Source organism: Teleopsis dalmanni, chromosome 2 (assembly GCF_002237135.1).
Source record: "Teleopsis dalmanni isolate 2A chromosome 2, ASM223713v2, whole genome shotgun sequence".
Taxonomy (NCBI): Eukaryota; Metazoa; Arthropoda; class Insecta; order Diptera; family Diopsidae; genus Teleopsis; species Teleopsis dalmanni.
In genome coordinates this window covers 234215743-234224072 of record NC_051847.1, presented here as the reverse complement: position 1 = coordinate 234224072, position 8330 = coordinate 234215743, and positions in this window count along the sequence as shown.

The window sequence follows — 8330 nt, the reverse complement described above, 5'->3', positions numbered from 1 at the left end:
AATATTTATAAATTTATTTAGATATGTAAATAAGAAAATATCCTTTGTCCATTTGAATTTCACAAAGTTATAAGTATGTACTTATTTACATATGTATAAGTAAGTACAGATATAAATTACAGTTAATAAAAAGATTCTAAAAAAAATAAAGGATATGCTTATTTTAATATTTTTGTACATATGTATGTGCAAATAGAAAAGAGAGTAAATATAGGAAAGAAACTTAAAACTGATAAAATTAAAATGCTTGTACAAAGTTGAATGTACTTAAATATTTCACTAGCGCATTTATAAAAGCTGATAAGATGATCGGAATTATTTGCACCCATTCGATGTGTACATCGTAATAATAATAATATATATATGTATATATATATTTACATGTACGCATGTATACATATCAGTTTTACTTAGTTGTGATAAGAAGAAATACGCAAAAATATTTAGCTGTAGTTCACTACAGTTGACGATAACCTATTCGAACTTTAATAAGAAAAATCAATGATTTTTAATTTGTTACAAGGAATGTGTAAAGTTTATATTGTATACATACATATGCATGTACTTTTTCACTCAATTATATGAACATACATACAAAGTTTCATTAACACGGCATAGACCCATGATCTCAACATCTTTAAACAATGTACATGCAATTCTTAATAAATTAATATTTTTCTTAATAACTGATACTAATAAATATATTGAAATTTACCACGACATATACCCATGCTCTCAAAAGGATCTACTTTTTAAATTTTTAATAAAATCATAATTTTTTATTGAAATAATTCCTCCCCCTAATTTTGCTTATGGATCATATGGTATAGTTATCGAAAGATCCATGATATCTATACTATATCCGAATGTCAGAATTCTTGAAAATTCATATCAACTTTGTAATTTTCAATCATTTGAATTGTTCAACTATTCATTTTCAGCTTTTCAATTTCAAAAAATCACAAATATTCTGAGAATAATTGCTATTTCCATATCATGAAATTAGAGTATATTAAATTTTTTCCAAAATTATTATTTTCATTATTATAACAATTGCGAACATAGAAAGCATAAAGGTTGAGTCTTTATTTAGTTAAAGTGCTCACCGCTGTCAATTTTTCAAAGTAAGAAATCTCCCAAGAAATTAATTTTTGATTGGTATAGATCAGGGGTGTCCAAACCAATACAAATCATTGTATAGATTGGGGGCTACAGAAACAAATACATACGTTCATAATTATTTTCGACAAAAATAAAAATACGGTTATAATATTAAATTTAGTTTTATTAATTTATCAATTTAAATTCATTTATTTGGTGTACCATAAAAATAAAACAATGTGGTTTTACCAGACGAGATTAAAAACATGTCACGGGCCGCACAAACATTTGCCGCGGGCCGTGCTTTGGAGAGCCTTAGTATAGATCAAACAAACATTTAATGGTTTTTAAGTGTCATCAATATAAAAATTTTTACACAAGTTCGTATTAATAATTATACTATTAGTTTATTATACTAGACACGTGCGCACTGCGTCCTCTGGTGACAAACTTAAGTAGATTAACTCTACTCCATATTAAAATTACGAGTGTTTATTTTTTCATTTCACCGAGAAAACATGAACAATGGGCATTAAGATGTTTGTTATTTTATCACTGCACCGATTACAGACTTACCAAGTTACCAAGCAACTTCTGAATGCTCCTGTTAGTGTTCTAGTTCGCCAAGATCTATAAAACGGATAACATAAGAGGAATTACAAAGACGTATACATAGATTAGGATGTAAATAGAAAATGATGATGAGAACGCAGGAAATTATATAACAGTAACAATAATTTTGGAATGAGTGAGATTAAAATTGAAGCCGAATAGGATCAAGATGGAGACAGTTATCCATTTCTATTGGACTTCTAATAAATCTTTGTTATTTGAACTTGTACTGGCCAATTCAAAAAAGAAACATTGGAATATTAAAATATGTGATTTTGACAGTTAAGAATTATTCACATTAAAAATTCGAAAAGGGCATGCTGTTAACCCTCTATATATTAATTGCAAAAAACGTAATTGATTTAAAAAAACTGAACCGTCAAGATAAAGTGCTATAAAATATTAAACAATTTTATCGTACACTTCTTTAGCACTTGTATTTCTTTATTAAAACCTCTTCACAATTAAATTCATATAATTTATTCTATATTTGCACAAAAATCTTATCAAATGTTTTTACGGCCAATCGCCTCACAATAAAAGTACTCAGAAAGAAGTTACTAACCTGACCTTAGACAATTTGTTATTATTTTATGCATTTATTTAATGGATGTGTCTTTAAATAGATATTTTAGTCAGATATAGTCGAATATTTTCAATATTGACCCAATTTACTAGAATTTTATTTAAATACAAAGTTCTTGTTCTTCTTATACTGTTTTCATGTTTTTTATTAAAAAACATAAACGCAAATCATATAAAAATTAAACGATTACATTAAACCACTGCGAAGCTGTTTTGCTATTATACATACACTCATTTACATACCTATCTACAATATATACAATATATGAAGAGATTGTGTACATATTTATTATTAAATGTATTAAATTTTTATTGTATTAAGTGATTATTTGAATTAATTATGAATGCTGTATAAGGTTTCAACAGACTTATCAGTACTTAGTCGTCACTTCCAACTTATCATTGACTTGGCGGTGTAACAATTCGTTTAAAATAAATTCCGTGTTTTTTTAAAATAATAATATATTTTTAAATTCTCAAAGTAAGGATAATAAAAATAATATTAAATAAAATTATTTTAAAATAAATTCACAAATGTGAAAAACATACATATATTTATAATAAAAAAAATTTAATTAAATATAATATTATATTTTAAAATAGAGTTGCCAAAAAATAGAGCTGCTGCCAAAAAAATTTTAAAAAATATTAATATATGTATATATAATTAAACATATAACTGGATGTCCTTCACATAAAAGTTCAATAACTTCCTTGTTCAAAGACTTAAATTAAAACTTTAAAAAACAATTTTTTTTAAATTTAAATTGTACAGAATATTGAATGCAAGCCTCTGCTACTCGATAATAAAATCAAAATCATGTAAATATAAATATAAATTTTATAAAAATATACGATTTGCGACTTGATCATTAAGGAGAGTATAACGAATGGATATTGCTAACTTAAGAACTGAGCGAACGATCTGTGGAATACTATTCCAGTGAGTTGCTGTGTAAAGTACCGAACAGGTTTTAATACAGTTTTTCAATATTGTTTGTGCACAAAAGTGTTTTCCGCATAATGTTGTAGAACTAGTTTAATTATAATTATTCTATCAAGCAGCACTTAGATTATTAAAATTTTCATTTTCAGACGACGCAAATTTGTACTGCTTTTGAAAAAGTTTAACAACAAAGAACACATGCCAAATAATCTTAAATCGCTTTAAATAGAAAAATATAGATTACCAATCGCAACCAAAACAAAAACATAAGAGTACAAGTCGTGAAACAAAACGCAAATAAAATTAGGTCATTTCATTTTATTTGTGTACAAAAGATAAAACTCAGAAAAGTCAAAGGTTTTATACAAGATTTAAAATTAAAATAATGTTCAATTTATATAGAATATTAAAAATATAAGTGAAAAATAATCTCTTAAATCTTGTTATGTGTTCGTATTTCCTGCTGAGTGAACAAATTGTGAACTGTCAATTTTTTTTGATTGACCCATCGCAACTCTCCAAAATTTTGCTGATAAGAGGGGTAAATAAACAGTTAATCTCGCTAAATAGCCTGATTGAACGATAACAAAAACAAATCATTTATATACAATAATCACATATTGTACACGTTTATAAATTTATCGAGAAACTCTTACTAGCTTTACTAAAGCACTTTCGTGCTAAATTAGTGAGAAAATTTAGAATAAGCTGTAAAAAATAATTGTTAAAAAAAATATTAATAAAGCATTATATGTATTATAAATCAATTATAAAAATATTAAAAAAAAAATTAATAATTAAATTAATAATAATAACTGCATTATACATATTATAAATGAATTTTAAATTTCTTAAATTGTTGAACTTCAACAAGATATATAATCCGTAAAATGAAAATAGTGCATTAATTGATGTAAAAATTACATTTGTAATTATAGTGTTAATAAAAAATTCAACAAAACTAAACCAAAAAATAAACTTTTTAATAAAAATTAATAATAATTATATATATAAAAAAAAAAAAAATAAAGAGGTTTTTTTCGAAAAGTAATGGAATACAACAACAATAATTATTTTTATATTATTTTAATTAATTGAACTAACTCTCCAAAACTATATCAAAAAATTACCCTTTTAATAAATTAATAATTTAATATACTATAAAATATAAAAACTATATCAAAAAATTACCCTTATAATAAATTAATAATTTAATATATAATAAAAAATAAATAAAAAGTTTTTTATTGAAGAGTAATGAACTACAACAACAAAAACTCTTTTAATATTATTTTAATTAATTGAATTTTTGGCTGATCATACAGCTGTTTTGAGTATTGCCAAATACCCATCATCAGCGGTAAATAATTTTTTGTTTATTTGTTACTGCAAGTAACAGGAATAGAACTCGTGCCCTGCTAAATTCGAAGCTCAGAGTCTGCGTTCATTAATTAACTGACTCAAAGCCGTATTTGACTTTTATGTTCGAACATTTTTCTGATATTTTATGAATTTACTGTAAAAGTTTTTATTAACAAATTCACTTGCTAAATTATATTAGAACGAAATCATTAACTAACTGTTGAATAATTGAATTAATTACTTATATTTTTATTTTTAGTTATTAAATTTCAATACTATTCTGTTTGTGGAGGCATTATTTGTTGCCTGCTTTTATATTATTCTCTCTTGTGTATATAACCTAATGGAGACCAATATTTTGTGAATATAAGTTGTAGTTTAAGGTCATTTTAAAGTTAAAAAAGTTGAGCGTGCAGACATGGATATAATATATATATATATAAACGTTACATTGTTACATTTATGATAAAAATATTAAAACTAAAAAAAAACTATTCAAAAAAAATATTCAACAAGCAAAATTATCTAAAATCATATAACTATTTAATAGTTATATGAATATTAATTATATGAAACAACAAATAAATTTAAAAAACGTATTAAAGTTTTAGTAAGAAAACATTATATAAGTATTTATATACATATATATAAATTAATAAAAACAAACTTGAATAAAAAGTTAATTAAAAATTATTAATTTTTAAACAAACTTTCATTTCTTAGGACTTATGTAATTAATAGTTTAATTACCTAAACTATAATATAAGCCGGAAAAATTCTTGTACATTATTATATGCAATTTTTACTGAGTTTAGATAAAGAGTTTTGTACTGAACTCATGAAATTGACTAAACCAAATGCATTTAAAAATGTATGCGGTTCACAGTCCTGTTAAAATCCAATAAATGTTTTGATACTATTTTCGGAGTTTTGAAATTTTGCATTTTTGCTATTTTATTTTTACTATATATTTTATACGAGATCATAATATGAATTGATTATCATATTTCGATCTGATTAATTATTAACTTTAACTTTCAGTTTCGGTTTTCAAAAGACCATCATGCGAAATCACATTCAAACGAATGAAATTAGAGAATGGAAAATAAAAAGCTTAATTTCGATATTAATAACTTTGAACGTTAATTGAGAAAAATATCAGGTACTGCGATAAGGATTTAAGTGCGTTAATACCACAGTACGTTTTATTTACTATCCTTTTTATAATTTTTAAATCCGTTTTTAGTTTATTTGGTCCACAGGTAGTTGTTTCTTTTTATTAATTCCTAATTACTTTAGTAAACCTTGTTGAAAATTTTTCTCTCTCTCCCCTGTTAGTAACTTCTCTTAGTAATGGACGGCTATATAAAAATTACAGAAAGAATAATACTGTGACACAATAACAGATACAATAGCAGGATTTATATAAATCTTGCCAATTTCATGTAATTATTGTATTTGTAAACATCTATAAAGTATTTTACACACTTATAGTTTTTTTACCATTGAAATAAATAAATAATTTGTTTATTAATATCTTAAATAATGTGCTGTTTTTTTAACAATAAAAAAATGTAAGTGGACTAAAAAAAATTAGTGAATTTAAGTATTTTTATGTAAATAAGACATTTTTATGACTGGCTACATTTCTCTTCATAACCAGGTTCTTCATAACTGGAATATTTTTTTTATTTCTTTTTAAAATGCTCATACAAAGATGTTCTTTTGTTCTTTTCACAAAGAATATAACTTTGAACCACAATATGGTTACAAAAATGCTAGATCTAGTGATTAAAGATCAAGACACAATGGCATATTCTTCAAATTCTTATTATTATTTATATATTCGTTATAAGTTGATTTTCTGTCCTAACATGACAATATTTCTTAAAAAATAATTTTTTTTAACTTAAAATAAATACTTATAATCTAAAGCCTAAACACAATATGTATAGTTTTGTACGTTTATTAAATTAATGGCAAAAACTATTATAATACGTATATTATTTTGTTTTTTTAAATTTAATTATTAACATTTTTTTTAAATATTATTTGAACTATCACGTTTTTTTTTCTTTTTGAATAAATCGAACAACGATTTTAGATAATTTCAGATTAAACAAAGAAATGAATTCCGATTTCGAAAATGTGAACAGTCATTTACCCATATATAATGACAGAATCAAAGAAGAACAAGAATCTTTTTGCACTCACAGTATGGACAAGAATAATTCCTCTAAAATTAGTGCAGAACTCAGGAATTCTAAAAAGAGCGAGAGTCTCTTCAATCAAATAGTTGCATTCAACAAAAGAACGAAAGACCAACAACAAAGAAATGAACTCGGCACTTTTATACGTGAGTAAAAAATGTATCTACACATACTATATGTATGTAAAAAATTTATTTATAATTACTTGAGCGATACCGTTCTCAAATATTGTATGTACATTGAATATTCTTTATTACAACTGGTTTTTATAATTAAATTTTCAGTCATTATAGTTTTAATAATACTATCAATAAGCCGTACACTACCATAAGAAAATTTTTTGACTTATTTAAAAAAAATCATCTCTAGAAAATTTTAAAGTCAGCAAAAAAATTGTAAATTTTCCAAACAAAATTAAATATAGTGCAGACACCTTAGAGACAGTTGAGAGATAAGCTAACTTTACGAGCAATGACCTTTATGGCGCTACAAGTAACCGGAAATCATATAAAACCAATTGATTTGATAATTTAAAATTAATATGTTGTATTCTTTTTCTTTTATTTTTTACCATTATTAATTTTTCGCGTATAAGAATACACTGGAAAATGTATATATTGGCGTTCAGTTGATTTTCTAAGGAGCAAAAGATTAAATAATACAAAACAGAACCCATTCACAAAAAAGACCCACCAATATTGCGATCAATTTTTTTTCTGTTATCCTTTCAAACCATATATAGAAAAAAATGAATCACTGGGATTTCAGTGGATCTCAAAGTTTGCCGGTATAACCTATCATTGACATACTCTGGGCTACGATTTTTATTTAATCTAAAGCTAATCTAGCTGGTTAGCTTTAAATAGATATTCTAAATCAGGACTGTCCACGCCCATCGAGCTATATGTGGCCAGAGGCTAATGTTTGTGCGGCCCGCGAAATGTTATTAATCTTAACTTAACTTAACTTAGTTGGCCATTACAGACGTGTGTCGTCCTTGGCCGCGTCGAGTAGCCTCCGCCAGTCAGCCCGATTAGTTGCCTTCTGACGCCAGTTGGTAGTACCGAGCGCCCCCAAATCGTTGGTCACCTGGTCCTTCCACCGAAGATGCGGACGTCCTCTACCGCGTTTTCCACCTGCGGGTATCGAATCAAATACCTTTCTAGCCGAAGCACTTTCTTCTATTCGCACGACATGACCAAGCCAGCGTAGCCGCTGAATTTTTATGCGCTTAACTATGTCAATGTCGCGGTATAGCTCATACAGCTCATCGTTCCATCTAATTCGATACTCGTCGCCAACGCGTAAGGGACGTAAGGGAAGATCTTCCGAAGAATTTTTCTCTCGAATGCTCCTAACGCCTTCTCATCACTGTTGGTAATTGTCTAAGCTTCTGCACCATACAGCAGGACAGGCATGATAAGGGATTTGTAGAGCGTGATTTTTGTTTGTCGAGAGAGGGCATTATTTCTCAATTGCTTACTTAGCCCGAAGTAACATTTGTTGGCAAGAGT